We start from the raw sequence: 23,322 nt of genomic DNA, 5'->3' as shown, positions 1-23,322 counted from the left end.
CACAACACTACTACACCATGCCACTACACCACGCTACTACACCACACTACTACACCACGCAACTACACCACGCTACTACACCATGCCACTACACCATGCCTCTACACCATGCTACTACACCATGCCACTACACAATACCGCTACACCACACTACTACACCACGCTCCTACACCACGCTACCACACCACGCTACTACACCATACCGCTACACCACACTACTGCACCACGCTACTACACCACGCTACTACACCATACCGCTAGACCACACTACTACACCACGCTCCTACACCACGCTACTACACCACGCTACTACACCATACCGCTACACCACACTACTACACCACGCTCCTACACCACGCAACTACACCACGCTCCTACACCATACCGCTACACCACACTACTACACCACGCTCCTACATTTCAATACTACACCACGCTACTACACCATACCGCTACACCACACTACTACACCACGCTCCTACACCATGCTACTACACCACGCTACTACACCATACCGCTACACCACACTACTACACCACGCTCCTACACCACACTACTACACCACGCTCCTACACCACGCTACTACACCACGCTCCTACACCACGCTACTACACCACGCTACTACACCATACCGCTAGACCACACTACTACACCACGCTACTACACCACGCTACTACACCATACCGCTACACCACACTACTACACCACGCTCCTACACCACGCTACTACACCATACCGCTACACCACACTACTACACCACGCTCCTACACCACGCTGCTACACCACGCTCCTACACCATACCGCTACACCACACTACTACACCACGCTCCTACACCACGCTACTACACCACGCTCCTACACCATACCGCTACACCACACTACTACACCACGCTCCTACACCACGCTACTACACCACGCTCCTACACCATACCGCTACACCACACTACTACACCTCGCTCCTACACCACGCTACTACACCACGCTACTACACCATACCGCTACACCACACTACTACACCACGCTCCTACACCACGCTACTACACCACGCTACTACACCACACTACTACACCTCGCTCCTACACCACACTACTACACCACGCTCCTACACCACGCTCCTACTCCACGCTACTACACCACGCTACTACACCATACCGCTACACCACACTACTACACCATGCTACTACACCTCGCTACTACACCACGCTACTACACCACGCTCCTACACCACGCTACTACACCACGCTACTACACCACGCTACTACACCACGCTCCTACACCACACTACTACACCACACCACTACACCATGCTACTACACCACGCTACTACTCCACGCTACTACACCACGCCACTACACCAGGCTACTACACCACGCTACTACACCACGCTCCTACACCACACTACTACACCACACCACTACACCATGCTACTACACCTCGCTACTACACCACGCTACTACACCACACTACTACAACACACCACTACACCATGCTACTACACCACGCTACTATACCATGCTACTACACCACGCTACTATACCACGCTACTACACCACGCCACTACACCAGGCTACTACACCACGCTACTACACCACGCTCCTACACCACGCTACTACACCACGCTACTACACCACGCTACTACACCACGCTACTACACCACACCACTACACCATGCTACTACACCACGCTACTACACCATGCTACTACACCACGCCACTACACCATGCTACTACACCATGCTACTATACCACGCTACTACACCATGCCACTACACCATGCCACTACACAACACTACTACATCATGCCACTACACCACGCTACTACACCACGCTACAACACCATGCTACTACACCATGCTACTACACCACACTACTACACCATGCTACTACACCACGCTACTACACCATGCTACTACACCACGCCACTACACCATGCTACTACACCATGCTACTACACCACGCCACTACACCACGCCACTACACCACGCCACTACACCAGGCTACTACACCACTCCACTACACCATGCTACTACACCATGCTACTACACCATGCCACTACACCATGCTACTACACCATGCTACTACACCACGCCACTACACCATGCTACTACACCATGGTACTACACCATGCCACTACACCATGCTACTACACCATGCTACTACACCATGCCACTTTACCATGCTACTACACCATGCCACTACACCATGCTACTATACCACGCCACTACACCATGCTACTACACCATGCTACTACACCTTGCCACTACACCATGCTACTACACCACGCTCCTACACCACGCTACTACACCACGCTACTACACCATGCTACTACACAACACTACTACATCATGCTACTACACCAGGCTACTACACCACGCTACTACACCAGGCTACTACACCATGCTACTACACCATGCCACTACACCATGCCACTACACCATACCACTACACAACACTACTACACCATGCTACTACACCATGCTACTGCACCATGCTACTACACCACGCTACTACACCATGCTACTACACCACGCTACTACACCACACCACTACACCATGCTACTACACCACGCTACTACACCATGCTACTACACCACGCTTCTTCACCACGCTACTACACCATGCCACTACACCATGCCACTACACCATGCCACTACACAACACTACTACACCACGCTACTACACCACGCTACTACACCATGCTACTACACCACGCTACTACACCACGCTACTACACCATGCCACTACACAACATTACTACACCACACTACTACACCACACTACTACACCACGCTACTACACCATGCCGCTACACCATGCCACTACACCATGATACTACACCATGCCACTACACCATACCGCTACACAACACTACTACACCATGCTACCACACCACGCTACTACACCATACCACTACACCACACTACTACACCACGCTCCTACACCACGCTACTACACCACGCTACTACACCATACCGCTACACCACACTACTACACCACGCTCCTACACCACACTACTACACCACGCTCCTACACCACGCTACTACACCACGCTACTACACCATACCGCTACACCACACTACTACACCACGCTACTACACCATACCGCTACACCACACTACTACACCACGCTCCTACACAACGCTCCTACACCATGCTACTACACCTCGCTACTACACCACACTACTACACCACGCTGCTACACCACGCTACTACACCACGCTACTACACCACGCTACTACACCACGCTACTACACCACGCTCCTACACCACACTACTACACCACACCACTACACCACGCTACTACACCACGCTACTACACCACGCCACTACACCAGGCTACTACACCACGCTACTACACCACGCTCCTACACCTCGCTCCTACACCACACCACTACACCATGCTACTACACCTCGCTACTACACCACGCTACTACACCACACTACTACACCACACCACTACACCATGCTACTACACCACGCTACTATACCAAGCTACTACACCACGCCACTACACCAGGCTACTACACCACGCCACTACACCATGCTACTACACCACGCTACTACACCACGCTCCCACACCACGCTACTACACCACGCTACTACACCACGCTACTACATCACGCTACTACACCATGCCACTACACAACACTACTACAAAACACTACTACACCATGCCACTACACCACGCAACTACACCACACTACTACACCACGCAACTACACCACGCTACTACACCATGCCACTACACCATGCCACTACACCATGCTACTAAACCATGCCACTACACAATACCGCTACACCACACTACTACACCACGCTCCTACACCACGCTACTACACCACGCTACTACACCATGCCACTACACAACATTACTACACCACACTACTACACCACACTACTACACCACGCTACTACACCATGCCGCTACACCATGCCACTACACCATGCTACTACACCATGCCACTACACCATACCGCTACACAACACTACTACACCATGCTACCACACCACGCTACTACACCATACCGCTACACCACACTACTACACCACGCTACTACACCATACCGCTACACCACACTACTACACCACGCTCCTACACCACGCTCCTACACCACGCTACTACACCACGCTACTACACCACGCTACTACACCACGCTACTACACCACGCTCCTACACCACACTACTACACCACACCACTACACCACGCTACTACACCACGCTACTACACCACGCCACTACACCAGGCTACTACACCACGCTACTACACCACGCTCCTACACCACGCTCCTACACCACACCACTACACCATGCTACTACACCTCGCTACTACACCACGCTACTACACCACACTACTACACCACACCACTACACCATGCTACTACACCACGCTACTATACCAAGCTACTACACCACGCCACTACACCAGGCTACTACACCACGCCACTACACCATGCTACTACACCACGCTACTACACCACGCTCCCACACCACGCAACTACACCACGCTACTACACCACGCTACTACATCACGCTACTACACCATGCCACTACACAACACTACTACAAAACACTACTACACCATGCCACTACACCACGCAACTACACCACACTACTACACCACGCAACTACACCACGCTACTACACCATGCCACTACACCATGCCACTACAACATGCTACTACACCATGCCACTACACAATACCGCTACACCACACTACTACACCACGCTCCTACACCACGCTACCACACCACGCTACTACACCATACCGCTACACCACACTACTGCACCACGCTACTACACCACGCTACTACACCATACCGCTACACCACACTACTACACCACGCTCCTACACCACGCTACTACACCACGCTACTACACCATACCGCTACACCACACTACTACACCACGCTCCTACACCACGCTACTACACCACGCTCCTACACCATACCGCTACACCACACTACTGCACCATGCACCTACATCACACTACTACACCACGCTACTACACCATACCGCTACACCACACTACTACACCACGCTCCTACACCACGCTACTACACCACGCTACTACACCATACCGCTACACCACACTACTACACCACGCTCCTACACCACACTACTACACCACGCTCCTACACCACGCTACTACACCACGCTACTACACAATACTGCTATACCACACTACTACACCACGCTACTACACCACGCTACTACACCATACTTCTACACCACACTACTACACCACGCTCCTACACCACGCTACTACACCACGCTACTACACCATACCGCTACACCACACTACTACACCACGCTCCTACACCACGCTACTACACCAGGCTACTACACCACGCTCCTACACCACGCTCCTACACCATGCTACTACACCTCGCTCCTACACCACGCTACTACACCACGCTACTACACCATACCGCTACACCACACTACTACACCACGCTCCTACACCACGCTACTACACCACGCTACTACACCATACCGCTACACCACACTACTACACCACGCTCCTACACCACACTACTACACCACGCTCCTACACCACGCTACTACACCACGCTACTACACCATACCGCTACACCACACTACTACACCACGCTACTACACCACGCTACTACACCATACCGCTACACCACACTACTACACCACGCTCCTACACCACGCTCCTACACCATGCTACTACACCTCGCTACTACACCACACTACTACACCACGCTACTACACCACGCTCCTACACCACGCTACTACACCACGCTACTACACCACGCTACTACACCACGCTCCTACACCACACTACTACACCACACCACTACACCATGCTACTACACCATGCTACTACACCACGCTACTACACCACGCCACTACACCAGGCTACTACACCACGCTACCACACCACGCTCCTACACCACACTACTACACCACACCACTACACCATGCTACTACACCTCGCTACTACACCACGCTACTACACCACACTACTACACCACACCACTACACCATGCTACTACACCACGATACTATACCACGCTATTACACCACGCCACTACACCAGGCTACTACACCACGCCACTACACCATGCTACTACACCACGCTACTACACCACGCTACTACACCACGCTACTACACCACGCTACTACACCACGCTACTACACCACGCTCCTACACACGCTCCTACACCACACTACTACACCACGCTACTACACAACGCTACTATACAACGCTACTACACCATACTACTACACCTCGCTACTACACCACGCTACTACACCACACCACTACACCACGCTACTACACCACGCTACTACACCACGCTACTACACCATGCCACTACACCACGCAACTACACCAGGCTACTACACCATGCTACTACACCACGCTCCTACACCACGCTCCTACACCACGCTACTACACCACGCTACTACACCACGCTACTACACCACGCTCCTACACCACGCTCCTACACCACGCTACTACACCACGCTACTACACCACGCTACTACACCACGCTCCTACACCATGCTACTACACCACGCTCCTACACCACGCTCCTACACCACGCTCCTACACCACGCTCCTACACCACGCTACTACACCACGCTCCTACACCACGCTACTACACCACGCTACTACACCACACCACTACACCATGCTATTACACCACGCTACTACACCACGCTACTACACCACGCCACTACACCACGCCACTACACCAGGCTACTACACCACGCCACTACACCATGCTACTACACCACGCTCCTACACCACGCTACTACACCACGCTACTACACCACTCTACTATTCCACGCTACTACACCATGCTACTACACCTCGCTACTACACCACGCTACTACACCACACCACTACACCATGCTACTACACCACGCTCCTACACCACGCTACTACACCACGCTCCTACACCACGCTACTACACCACGCTACTACACCACACCACTACACCATGCTATTACACCACGCTACTACACCACGCTACTACACCACGCCACTACACCACGCCACTACACCAGGCTACTACACCACGCCACTACACCATGCTACTACACCACGCTCCAACACCACGCTACTACACCACGCTACTACACCACTCTACTATACCACGCTACTACACCATGCTACTACACCTCGCTACTACACCACGCTACTACACCACACCACTACACCATGCTACTACACCACGCTACTACACCACGCTACTACACCATGCTACTACACCATGCCACTACACCATGCCACTACACAACACTACTACATCATGCCACTACACCACGCTACTACACCATGCTACTACACCATGCCACTACACCATGCCACTACACAACACTACTACATCATGCCACTACACCACGCTACTACACCAAGCTACTACACCATCCTACTACACCATGCTACTACACCATGCTACTACACCACACTACTACACCACGCTACTACACCACGCTACTACACCATGCTACTACACCACGCCACTACACCATGGTACTACACCATGCTACTATACAACGCCACTACACCACGCCACTACACCACGCCACTACACCAGGCTACTACACCAAGCCACTACACCATGCTACTACACCATGCTACTACACCACGCCACTACACCACGCCACTACACCACGCCACTACACCAGGCTACTACACCACGCCACTACACCATGCTACTACACCATGCTACTACACCATGCCACTACACCATGCTACTACACCATGCTACTACACCACGCCACTACACCATGCTACTACACCATGCTACTACACCATGCCACTACACCATGCTACTACACCATGCTACTACACCATGCCACTACACCATGCTACTACACCATGCCACTTCACCATGCTACTACACCACGCCACTACACCATGCTACTACACCATGCTACTACACCATGCTACTACACCTTGCCACTACTACACCATGCTACTACACCACGCTCCTACACCACGCTACTACACCACGCTACTACACCACGCTACTACACCACGCTACTACACCATGCTACTACACCATGCCACTACACCATGCCACTACACCATGCCACTACACAAAACTACTACACCATGCTACTACACCATGCTACTACACCATGCTACTACACCATGCTACTACACCACGCTACTACATCATGCCACTACACCATGCTACTACACCACGCTACTACACCACGCTACTACACCATGCCACTACACCATGCCACTACATAACACTACTACACCATGCTACTACACCATGCTACTACATCATGCCACTACACCATGCTACTAACCACGCTACTACACCACGCTACTACACCATGCCACTACACCATGCCACTACACAACACTACTACACCATGCTACTACACCATGCTACTACACCATGCTACTACACCACGCTACTACACCACGCTACTACACCATGCCACTACACCATGCCACTACACCATGCCACTACACAACACTACTACACCAATCTACTACACCATGCAACTACACTACACTATTACACCATGCTACTTCACCATGCCACTACACCAGGCTTCTACACCACGCCACTACACCATGCCACTACACCATGCTACTACACCAGGCTACTACACCACACTACTACACCATGCTACTACACCATGCCACTACACCATGCTACTACACCATGCTACTACACCATGCCACTATACCATGGTACTACACCAGGCTACTACACCAGGCTACTACACCATGCTACTACACCATGCTACTACATCATGCCACTACACCATGCTACTACACCACGCTACTACACCACGCTACTACACAATGCTACTACACCATGCCACTACACCATGCCACTACACCATGTCACTACACAACACTACTTCACCATGCCACTACACAACACTACTTCACCATGCTACTACACCACGCTACTACACTACGCCACTACACCATGCCACTACACAACACTACTACACCATGCTACTACACCACGCTACTACACCATGCTACTACACCACGTCACTACACCATGCTACTACACCATGCTACTACACCATGCTACTACACCACGCCACTACACCATGCTACTACACAACACTACTACACCATGCTACTACACCACGCTACTTCACCATGCTACTACACCATGCCAATACACCATGCCACTACACAACACTACTACACCTAGCCAACCCACACAACACTACTACACCATGCTACAACAGCACACTACTACACCATGCTACTACACCATGCCACTACATTATGCTACTACACCATGCTACTACACCACGCCACTACACCACGCCACTACACCACGCCACTACACCAGGCTACTACAACATGCCACTACACCAGGCTACTACACCACGCCACTACACCATGCCACTACACCATGCAACTACACCATGCTACTACACCACGCCACTACACCACGCCACTCCACCACGCCTCTACACCAGGCTACTACAACATGCCACTACACCATGCTACTACACAACACTACTACACCATGCTACTACACCACGCTACTTCACCATGCTACTACACCACGCCACTACACCATGCCATTACACCATGCTACTACACCATGCTACTACACCACGCCACTACACCACGCCACTACACCACGCCACTACACCAGGCTACTACAACATGCCACTACACCAGGCTACTACACCACGCCACTACACCATGCTACTACCTCATGCTACTACACCATGCCACTACACAATGCTACTACACCATGCTACTACACCACGCCACTACACCATGCTACTACACCATGCTACTACACCATGCCACTACACCATGCTACTTCACCATGCTACTACACCATGCCACTACACCATGCAACTACACCATGCTACTACACCACGCCACTACACCATGCTACTACACCATGCTACTACACCATGCCACTACACCATGCTACTTCACCATGCTACTACACCATGCCACTACACCATGCAACTACACCATGCCACTACACCATGCTACTACACCACGCCACTACACCATGCTACTATACCATGCTACTACACCATGCTACTACACCATGCCACTACACCATGCTACTACACCACGCTCCTATACCACGCTACTACACCACACTACTACACCATGCTACTACACCACGCTACTACACCACGCTACTACACCAGGCTCCTACACCACGCTACTACACCACGCTACTACACCATACCGCTACACCACACTACTACACCACGCTACTACACCATACCGCTACACCACACTACTACACCACGCTCCTACACCACGCTCCTACACCATGCTACTACACCTCGCTACTACACCACACTACTACACCACGCTGCTACACCACGCTACTACACCACGCTACTACACCACGCTACTACACCACGCTACTACACCACGCTCCTACACCACACTACTACACCACACCACTACACCACGCTACTACACCACGCTACTACACCACGCCACTACACCAGGCTACTACACCACGCTACTACACCACGCTCCTACACCACGCTCCTACACCACACCACTACACCATGCTACTACACCTCGCAACTACACCACGCTACTACACCACACTACTACACCACACCACTACACCATGCTACTACACCACGCTACTATACCAAGCTACTACACCACGCCACTACACCAGGCTACTACACCACGCCACTACACCATGCTACTACACCAGGCTACTACACCACGCTCCTACACCACGCTACTACACCACGCTACTACACCACGCTACTACATCACGCTACTACACCATGCCACTACACAACACTACTACAAAACACTACTACACCATGCCACTACACCACGCAACTACACCACACTACTACACCACGCAACTACACCACGCTACTACACCATGCCACTACACCAGTCCACTACACCATGCTACTTCACCATGCCACTACACAATACCGCTACACCACACTACTACACCACGCTCCTACACCACGCTACCACACCACGCTACTACACAATACCGCTACACCACACTACTACACCACGCTCCTACACCACGCTACTACACCACGCTACTACACCATGCCACTACACAACATTACTACACCACACTACTACACCACACTACTACACCACGCTACTACACCATGCCGCTACACCATGCCACTACACCATGCTACTACACCATGCCACTACACCATACCGCTACACAACACTACTACACCATGCTACCACACCACGCTACTACACCATACCGCTACACCACACTACTACACCACGCTCCTACACCACGCTACTACACCACGCTACTACACCATACCGCTACACCACACTACTACACCACGCTCCTACACCACACTACTACACCACGCTCCTACACCACGCTACTACACCACGCTACTACACCATACCGCTACACCACACTACTACACCACGCTACTACACCATACCGCTACACCACACTACTACACCACGCTCCTACACCACGCTCCTACACCATGCTACTACACCTCGCTACTACACCACACTACTACACCACGCTGCTACACCACGCTACTACACCACGCTACTACACCACGCTACTACACCACGCTACTACACCACGCTCCTACACCACACTACTACACCACACCACTACACCACGCTCCTACACCACGCTACTACACCACGCCACTACACCAGGCTACTACACCACGCTACTACACCACGCTCCTACACCACGCTCCTACACCACACCACTACACCATGCTACTACACCTCGCTACTACACCACGCTACTACACCACACTACTACACCACACCACTACACCATGCTACTACACCACGCTACTATACCAAGCTACTACACCACGCCACTACACCAGGCTACTACACCACGCCACTACACCATGCTACTACACCACGCTACTACACCACGCTCCTACACCACGCTACTACACCACGCTACTACACCACGCTACTACATCACGCTACTACACCATGCCACTACACAACACTACTACAAAACACTACTACACCATGCCACTACACCACGCAACTACACCACACTACTACACCACGCAACTACACCACGCTACTACACCATGCCACTACACCATGCCACTACACCATGCTACTACACCATGCCACTACACAATACCGCTACACCACACTACTACACCACGCTCCTACACCACGCTACCACACCACGCTACTACACCATACCGCTACACCACACTACTGCACCACGCTACTACACCACGCTACTACACCATACCGCTACACCACACTACTACACCACGCTTCTACACCACGCTACTACACCACGCTACTACACCATACCGCTACACCACACTACTACACCACGCTCCTACACCACGCTACTACACCACGCTCCTACACCATACCGCTACACCACACTACTACACCACGCACCTACATCACACTACTACACCACGCTACTACACCATACCGCTACACCACACTACTACACCACGCTCCTACACCACGCTACTACACCACGCTACTACACCATACCGCTACACCACACTACTACACCACGCTCCTACACCACACTACTACACCACGCTCCTACACCACGCTACTACACCACGCTACTACACAATACCGCTACACCACACTACTACACCACGCTACTACACCACGCTACTACACCATACCGCTACACCACACTACTACACCACGCTCCTACACCACGCTACTACACCACGCTACTACACCATACCGCTACACCACACTACTACACCACGCTCCTACACCACGCTACTACACCACGCTCCTACACCATACCGCTACACCACACTACTACACCACCTTCCTACACCACGCAACTACACCAGGCTACTACACCACGCTCCTACACCACGCTCCTACACCATGCTACTACACCTCGCTCCTACACCACGCTACTACACCACGCTACTACACCATACCGCTACACCACACTACTACATCACGCTCCTACACCACGCTACTACACCACGCTACTACACCATACCGCTAGACCACACTACTACACCACGCTCCTACACCACACTACTACACCACGCTCCTACACCACGCTACTACACCACGCTACTACACCATACCGCTACACCACACTACTACACCACGCTACTACACCACGCTACTACACCATACCGCTACACCACACTACTACACCACGCTCCTACACCACGCTCCTACACCATGCTACTACACCTCGCTACTACACCACACTACTACACCACGCTACTACACCACGCTCCTACACCACGCTACTACACCACGCTACTACACCACGCTACTACACCACGCTCCTACACCACACTACTACACCACACCACTACACCATGCTACTACACCATGCTACTACACCACGCTACTACACCACGCCACTACACCAGGCTACTACACCACGCTACTACACCACGCTCCTACACCACACTACTACACCACACCACTACACCATGCTACTACACCTCGCTACTACACCACGCTACTACACCACACTACTACACCACACCACTACACCATGCTACTACACCACGATACTATACCACGCTATTACACCACGCCACTACACCAGGCTACTACACCACGCCACTACACCATGCTACTACACCACGCTACTACACCACGCTACTACACCACGCTACTACACCACGCTACAACACCACGCTCCTACACACGCTCCTACACCACACTACTACACCACGCTACTACACCACGCTACTATACAACGCTACTACACCATACTACTACACCTCGCTACTACACCACGCTACTACACCACACCACTACACCACGCTACTACACCACGCTACTACACCACGCTACTACACCATGCCACTACACCACGCAACTGCACCAGGCTACTACACCATGCTACTACACCACGCTCCTACACCACGCTCCTACACCACGCTACTACACCACGCTACTACACCACGCTACTACACCACGCTCCTACACCACGCTCCTACACCACGCTACTACACCACGCTACTACACCACGCTACTACACCACGCTCCTACACCATGCTACTACACCACGCTCCTACACCACGCTCCTACACCACGCTCCTACACCATGCTCCTACACCACGCTACTACACCACGCTCCTACACCACGCTACTACACCACGCTACTACACCACACCACTACACCATGCTACTACACCACGCTACTACACCACGCTACTACACCACGCCACTACACCACGCCACTACACCAGGCTACTACACCACGCCACTACACCATGCTACTACACCACGCTCCTACACCACGCTACTACCCCACGCTACTACACCACGCTACTATACCACGCTACTACACCATGCCACTACACCTCGCTACTACACCACGCTACTACACCACACCACTACACCATGCTACTACACCACGCTACTACACCACGCTACTACACCATGCTACTACACCATGCCACTACACCATGCCACTACACAACACTACTACATCATGCCACTACACCACGATACTACACCATGCTACTACACCATGCCACTACACCATGCCACTACACAACACTACTACATCATGCCACTACACCACGCTACTACACCAAGCTACTACACCATGCTACTACACCATGATACTACACCACACTACTACACCACGCTACTACACCACGCTACTACACCATGCTACTACACCACGCCACTACACCATGGTACTACACCATGCTACTATACAACGCCACTACACCACGCCACTACACCACGCCACTACACCAGGCTACTACACCAAGCCACTACACCATGCTACTACACCATGCTACTACACCACGCCACTACACCACGCCACTACACCACGCCACTACACCAGGCTACTACACCACGCCACTACACCATGCTACTACACCATGCTACTACACCATGCCACTACACCATGCTACTACACCATGCTACTACACCACGCCACTACACCATGCTACTACACCATGCTACTACACCATGCCACTACACCATGCTACTACACCATGCTACTACACCATGCCACTACACCATGCTACTACACCATGCCACTACACCATGCTACTACACCACGCCACTACACCATGCTACTACACCATGCTACTACACCATGCTACTACACCTTGCCACTACTACACCATGCTACTACACCACGCTCCTACACCACGCTACTACACCACGCTACTACACCATGCTACTACACCACGCTACTACACCACGCTACTACACCACGCTACTACACCATGCTACTACACCATGCCACTACACCATGCCACTACACCATGCCACTACACAAAACTACTACACCATGCTACTACACCATGCTACTACACCATGCTACTACACCATGCTACTACACCACGCTACTACATCATGCCACTACACCATGCTACTACACCATGCTACTACACCACGCTACTACACCATGCCACTACACCATGCCACTACATAACACTACTACACCATGCTACTACACCATGCTACTACATCATGCCACTACACCATGCTACTACACCACGCTACTACACCACGCTACTACACCATGCCACTACACCATGCCACTACACAACACTACTACACCATGCTACTACACCATGCTACTACACCATGCTACTACACCACGCTACTACACCACGCTACTACACCATGCCACTACACCATGCCACTACACCATGCCACTACACAACACTACTACACCAATCTACTACACCATGCAACTACACTACACTATTACACCATGCTACTTCACCATGCCACTACACCAGGCTTCTACACCACGCCACTACACCATGCCACTACACCATGCTACTACACCAGGCTACTACACCACACTACTACACCATGCTACTACACCATGCCACTACACCATGCTACTACACCATGCTACTACACCATGTCACTATACCATGGTACTACACCAGGCTACTACACCAGGCTACTACACCATGCTACTACACCATGCTACTACATCATGCCACTACACCATGCTACTACACCACGCTACTACACCACGCTACTACACCATGCTACTACACCATGCCACTACACCATGCCACTACACCATGTCACTACACAACACTACTTCACCATGCCACTACACAACACTACTTCACCATGCTACTACACCACGCTACTACACTACGCCACTACACCATGCCACTACACAACACTACTACACCATGCTACTACACCAGGCTACTACACCATGCTACTACACCACGCCACTACACCATGCTACTACACCATGCTACTACACCACGCCACTACACCATGCTACTACACAACACTACTACACCATGCTACTACACCACGCTACTTCACCATGCTACTACACCATGCCAATACACCATGCCACTACACAACACTACTACACCTAGCCAACCCACACAACACTACTACACCATGCTACAACAGCACACTACTACACCATGCTACTACACCACGCCACTACATTATGCTACTACACCATGCTACTACACCACGCCACTACACCACGCCACTACACCACGCCACTACACCAGGCTACTACAACATGCCACTACACCAGGCTACTACACCACGCCACTACACCATGCCACTACACCATGCAACTACACCATGCTACTACACCACGCCACTACACCACGACACTCCACCACGCCTCTACACCAGGCTACTACAACATGCCACTACACCATGCTACTACACAACACTACTACACCATGCTACTACACCACGCTACTTCACCATGCTACTACACCACGCCACTACACCATGCCATTACACCATGCTACTACACCATGCTACTACACCACGCCACTACACCACGCCACTACACCACGCCACTACACCAGGCTACTACAACATGCCACTACACCAGGCTACTACACCACGCCACTACACCATGCTACTACCTCATGCTACTACACCATGCCACTACACAATGCTACTACACCATGCTACTACACCACGCCACTACACCATGCTACTACACCATGCTACTACACCATGCCACTACACCATGCTACTTCACCATGCTACTACACCATGCCACTACACCATGCAACTACACCATGCTACTACACCACGCCACTACACCATGCTACTACACCATGCTACTACACCATGCCACTACACCATGCTACTTCACCATGCTACTACACCATGCCACTACACCATGCAACTACACCATGCCACTACACCATACTACTACACCACGCCACTACACCATGCTACTATACCATGCTACTACACCATGCTACTACACCATGCCACTACACCATGCTACTACACCACGCTCCTATACCACGCTTCTACACCACACTACTACACCATGCTACTACACCACGCTACTACACCACGCTACTACACCAGGCTCCTACACCATGCTACTACACCATGCCACTACACCATGCCACTACACCATGTCACTACACATCACTACTACACCATGCTACTACACCACGCTACTACACCATGCTACTACACCACGCTTCTACACCACGCTACTACACCATGCCACTACACCATGCCACAACACCATGCCACTACACAACACTACTACACCACGCTACTACACCACGCTACTACACCATGCTACTACACTACGCTACTACATCACGCTTACTACACCATGCCACTACACAACACTACTACACCATGCCACTACACCACGCTACTACACCACACTACTACACCACGCAACTACACCACGCTACTACACCATGCCACTACACCATGCCTCTACACCATGCTACTACACCATGCCACTACACAATACCGCTACACCACACTACTACACCACGCTCCTACACCACGCTACCACACCACGCTACTACACCATACCGCTACACCACACTACTGCACCACGCTACTACACCACGCTACTACACCATACCGCTAGACCACACTACTACACCACGCTCCTACACCACGCTACTACACCACGCTACTACACCATACCGCTACACCACACTACTACACCACGCTCCTACACCACGCTACTACACCACGCTCCTACACCATGCCGCTACACCACACTACTACACCACGCTCCTACATAACACTACTACACCACGCTACTACACCATACCGCTACACCACACTACTACACCACGCTCCTACACCACGCTACTACACCACGCTACTACACCATACCGCTACACCACACTACTACACCACGCTCCTACACCACACTACTACACCACGCTCCTACACCACGCTACTACACCACGCTCCTACACCACGCTACTACACCGCGCTACTACACCATACCGCTACACCACACTACTACACCACGCTACTACACCACGCTACTACACCGTACCGCTACACCACACTACTACACCACGCTCCTACACCACGCTACTACACCACGATACTACACCATACCGCTACACCACACTACTATACCACGCTACTACACCACGCTACTACACCGTACCGCTACACCACACTACTACACCACGCTCCTACACCACGCTCCTACACCACACTACTACACCACGCTCCTACACCACGCTACTACACCACGCTCCTACACCACGCTACTACACCGCGCTACTACACCATACCGCTACACCACACTACTACACCACGCTACTACACCACGCTACTACACCGTACCGCTACACCACACTACTACACCACGCTCCTACACCACGCTACTACACCACGCTCCTACACCATACCGCTACACCACAGTACTACACCACGCTCCTTCACCGCGCAACTACACCAGGCTACTACACCACGCTCCTACACCACGCTCCTACACCATGCTACTACACCTCGCTCCTACACCACGCTACTACACCACGCTACTACACCATACCGCTACACCACACTACTACACAACGCTCCTACACCACGCTACTACACCACACTACTACACCACGCTCCTACACCACACTACTACACCACGCTCCTACACCACGCTCCTACTCCACGCTACTACACCACGCTACTACACCATACCGCTACACCACACTACTACACCACGCTTCTACACCATACCGCTACACCACACTACTACACCATGCTACTACACCTCGCTACTACACCACGCTACTACACCAGGCTCCTACACCACGCTACTACACCACGCTACTACACCACGCTACTACACCACGCTCCTACACCACACTACTACACCACACCACTACACCATGCTACTACACCACGCTACTACTCCACGCTACTATACCACGCCACTACACCAGGCTACTACACCACGCTACTACACCACGCTCCTACACCACACTACTACACCACACCACTACACCATGCTACTACACCTCGCTACTACACCACGCTACTACACCACACTACTACACCACACCACTACACCATGCTACTACACCACGCTACTATACCACGCTACTACACCACGCCACTACACCAGGCTACTACACCACGCTACTACACCACGCTCCTACACCACGCTACTACACCACGCTACTACACCACGCTACTACACCACGCTACTACACCACACCACTACACCATGCTACTACACCACGCTACTACACCATGCTACTACACCACGCCACTACACCATGCTACTACACCATGCTACTATACCACGCTACTACACCATGCCACTACACCATGCCACTACACAACACTACTACATCATGCCACTACACCACGCTACTACACCACGCTACAACACCATGCTACTACACCATGCTACTACACCACACTACTACACCATGCTACTACACCACGCTACTACACCATGCTACTACACCACGCCACTACACCATGCTACTACACCATGCTACTACACCACGCCACTACACCACGCCACTACACCACGCCACTACACCAGGCTACTACACCACGCCACTACACCATGCTACTACACCATGCTACTACACCATGCCACTACACCATGCTACTACACCATGCTACTACACCACGCCACTACACCATGCTACTACACCATGGTACTACACCATGCCACTACACCATGCTACTACACCATGCTACTACACCATGCCACTACACCATGCTACTACACCATGCCACTACACCATGCTACTACACCACGCCACTACACCATGCTACTACACCATGCTACTACACCTTGCCACTACACCATGCTACTACACCACGCTCCTTCACCACGCTACTACACCACGCTACTACACCATGCTACTACACAACACTACTACATCATGCTACTACACCAGGCTACTACACCACGCTACTACACCAGGCTACTACACCATGCTACTACACCATGCTACTACACCATGCCACTACACCATACCACTACACAACACTACTACACCATGCTACTACACCATGCTACTGCACAATGCTACTACACCACGCTACTACACCATGCTACTACACCACGCTACTACACCACACCACTACACCATGCTACTACACCACGCTACTACACCATGCTACTACACCACGCTTCTTCACCACGCTACTACACCATGCCACTACACCATGCCACTACACCATGCCACTACACAACACTACTACTACACAACGCTACTACACTACGCTACTACACCATGCTACTACACCACGCTACTACACCACGCTACTACACCATGCCACTACACAACATTACTACACCACACTACTACACCACACTACTACACCACGCTACTACACCATGCCACTACACCATGCCACTACACCATGCTACTACACCATGCCACTACACCATACCGCTACACAACACTACTACACCACGCTACCACACCACGCTACTACACTATACCGCTACACCACACTACTACACCACGCTCCTACACCACGCTACTACACCACGCTACTACACCATACCGCTACACCACACTACTACACCACGCTCCTACACCACACTACTACACCACGCTCCTACACCACGCTACTACACCACGCTACTACACCATACCGCTACACCACACTACTACACCACGCTACTACACCATACCGCTACACCACACTACTACACCACGCTCCTACACCACGCTCCTACACCATGCTACTACACCTCGCTACTACACCACACAACTACACCACGCTGCTACACCACGCTACTACACCACGCTACTACACCACGCTACTACACCACGCTACTACACCACGCTCCTACACCACACTACTACACCACACCACTACACCACGCTACTACACCACGCTACTACACCACGCCACTACACCAGGCTACTACACCACGCTACTACACCACGCTCCTACACCACGCTCCTACACCACACCACTACACCATGCTACTACACCTCGCTCCTACACCACGCTACTACACCACACTACTACACCACACCACTACACCATGCTACTACACCAAGCTACTACACCACGCCACTACACCAGGCTGCTACACCACGCCACTACACCATGCTACTACACCACGCTACTACACCACGCTCCTACACCACGCTACTACACCACGCTACTACACCACGCTACTATACAACGCTACTACACCATGCTACTACACCTCGCTACTACAGCACGCTACTACACCACACCACTACACCATGCTACTACACCACGCTACTACACCACGCTACTACACCATGCTTCTACACCATGCCACTACACCATGCCACTACACAACACTACTACATCATGCCACTACACCACGCTACTACACCTTTCTACTACACCATGCCACTACACAACACTACTACATCATGCCACTACACCACGCTACTACACCACGCTACTACACCATGCTACTACACCATGCTACTACACCATGCTACTACACCACACTACTTCACCATGCTACTACACCACGCTACTACACCATGCTACTACACCACGCCACTACACCATGCTACTACACCATGCTACTACACCACGCCACTACACCACGCCACTACACCACGCCACTACACCAGGCTACTACACCACGCCACTACACCTTGCTACTACACCATGCTACTACACCATGCCACTACACCATGCTACTACACCATGCCACTACACCATGCTACTACACCACGCCACTACACCATGCTACTACACCATGCTACTACACCTTGCCACTACACCATGCTACTACCCACGCTCCTACACCACGCTACTACACCACGCTACTACACCATGCTACTACACAACACTACTACATCATGCTACTACACCACGCTACTACACCACGCTACTACACCAGGCTACTACACCATGCTACTACACCATGCCACTACACCATGCCACTACACCATGCCACAACTACATCATGCTACTACACCACGCTACTACACCACGCTACTACACCAGGCTACTACACCATGCTACTACACCATGCCACTACACCATGCCACTACACCATGCCACTACACAACACTACTACACCATGCTACTACACCATGCTACTACACCATGCTACTACACCACGCTACTACACCATGCTACTACACAACGCTACTACACCACACCACTACACCATGCTACTACACCACGCTACTACACCATGCTACTACACCACGCTTCTACACCACGCTACTACACCATGCCACTACACCATGCCACTACACCATGCCACTACACAACACTACTACACCACGCTACTACACCACGCTACTACACCATGCTACTACACCACGCTACTACACCACGCTACTACACCATGCCACTACACAACATTACTACGCCACACTACTACACCACACTACTACACCACGCTACTACACCATGCCACTACACCATGCCACTACACCATGCTACTACACCATGCCACTACACCATACCGCTACACCACACTACTACACCAGGCTTCTACACCACGCTACCACACCACGCTACTACACCATACCACTACACCACACTACTGCACCACGCTACTACACCACGCTACTACACCATACCGCTACACCACACTACTAAACCACGCTCCTACACCATGCTACTACACCACGCTACTACACCATACCGCTACACCACACTACAACACCACGCTACTACACCATGCTACTACACCACGCTACTACACCATACCGCTACACCACACTACTACACCACGCTACTACACCACGCTACTACACCACACTCCTACACCACGTTACTACACCACGCTCCTACACCATACTGCTACACCACGCTCCTACACCATACCGCTACACCACACTACTACACCACGCTACTACACCACACTACTACACCACGATACTACACCACGCTACTACACCACACTACTACACCACACTACTACACCATGCTACTACACCACACTACTACACCACGCTACTACACCACACTACTACACCACGCTACTACACCATGCTACTACACCACGCTACTACACCACGCTACTACACCACACCACTACACCATGCTACTACACCATGCTACTACACCACGCTACAACACCACGCTACTACACCATGCTACTACAAAATGCCACTACACCATGCCACTACACAATACTACTA

The 23,322-nt window shown here is 51.8% G+C and overlaps 1 long non-coding RNA gene across 1 annotated transcript in view; it reads left to right on the top strand.

Moving 5' to 3' along the window:
• LOC138356154 (uncharacterized) overlaps nucleotides 1–23,322 on the top strand; it is a 128,487-nt gene that overhangs the window by 56,273 nt on the left and 48,892 nt on the right. The gene's annotated exons all lie outside the window — the stretch shown is intronic.

This window comes from Procambarus clarkii, chromosome 70 (genome assembly GCF_040958095.1).
Source record: "Procambarus clarkii isolate CNS0578487 chromosome 70, FALCON_Pclarkii_2.0, whole genome shotgun sequence".
NCBI lineage: Eukaryota > Metazoa > Arthropoda > Malacostraca > Decapoda > Cambaridae > Procambarus > Procambarus clarkii.
The sequence above is the reverse complement of the archived record's forward strand: the minus strand, read 5'-3'. Positions and strand labels throughout refer to the sequence as shown.